Raw genomic sequence first — 1,368 nt, 5'->3', positions numbered from 1 at the left:
TTATCTAAACATTAAGAGCACATGGTCACAATATTCATTGTGTTAAGATTTAAAGCACTTGGGGCTGGAGTGATAGCACAGCGGGCAGGGTGTTTGCCTTGCACGTGGCCGACCCAGGTTTGATTCCCAGCATCCCATATGGTCCCCTGAGCACCGTCAGGGGTGATGCCCGAGTGCAGAGCCAGGAGTAACCCCTGTGCATCACCAGGTGTGACCCAAAAAGCAAAAAAAGAAAAAGAAAAAAAGATTTAAAGTACTTGGGCTGAAGATATGACACAGTGATAAAAGGTGCTTGCCTAGGCAGGCTGAGTGATAGCTACTTGCCTTGCACAGGGCCGGCCTGAGTTTGATCATTGACACCATGTAGGGTTCCCCAGCACTGCCAGGAGTGGTCCCTGGGTGTGGAGGCAGGAGTAAGTCCTGAGCACCACAAGGTGTGGCCCAAAACTGAAAAATAAAATAAAATATGGCACTTTCTTTGCATGCAGTTCACCACAGGTCAATTCCTGGCACCACATATGGTCCCTTCAAAACTATTGGACCGTCACTCCTGCACAAAGAGCCAGGAACAGCCTCTAAACACTGGTGGGGTGGAATGTGGCCCAAATAACAAAACAGCCAAAACATATTTAAAATATCTTTATCTCCATAAAAGTGACAACAGATAATTCATAGGCCAAGTCCAAATATAATAACTCATGATGGAATGCACTAAAGTTGCAAACTTAGGGGCTGGAGCGATAGCACAGTGGGTAGGGCGTTTGCTTGCACGCGGCTGACCCGGGTTCAATCCCCAGCATCCCATATGGCCTCCTGAGCACCGCCAGGAGTAATTCCTGAGTGCAAAGCCAGGAGTAACCCCTGTGCATTGCCAGGCGTGACCCAAAAAGAAAAAAAAAGTTGCAAACTTAAATTGTATCCCTCTGAATGATGCAATGGTGGTAAATTCATTCTTGAGAACTGCACATTTTCTTTCCAAGATCAGAAATCAAGATTAATAACGGTAACCATGGGGGCCAAGGAGACAACAATGGAGCTAGGGGCACAGCTCTCTTCATTCCCCGGCAGCTGGTGATCCCCATATCCCCAGCATCATTAAGTATAGCCCTGAGACCTTCAACATGTCTAGGATCACCCTGGTGGTTCCCAGCACCACAAGGCCAGAGCATTACCGCATGCTCTGGTTGAACATTGAGCCATTGGGACAACTGGCTAAATATCATCAGGAGTGACTTCACGTCCCTTGAGCACTATTTGGGAAGCCTGCCCTGCCCCCCTCCAAAAAAAATAACCCCAGCGGAATAATCTATTATTGATCCATTGAATACTAGAAACAGCATTATGATCACACCCTGTTTGGGATCATGG

This window comes from Sorex araneus, chromosome X (assembly GCF_027595985.1).
Source record: "Sorex araneus isolate mSorAra2 chromosome X, mSorAra2.pri, whole genome shotgun sequence".
Lineage (NCBI taxonomy): Eukaryota > Metazoa > Chordata > Mammalia > Eulipotyphla > Soricidae > Sorex > Sorex araneus.
This window is presented reverse-complemented; position numbering follows the sequence as displayed.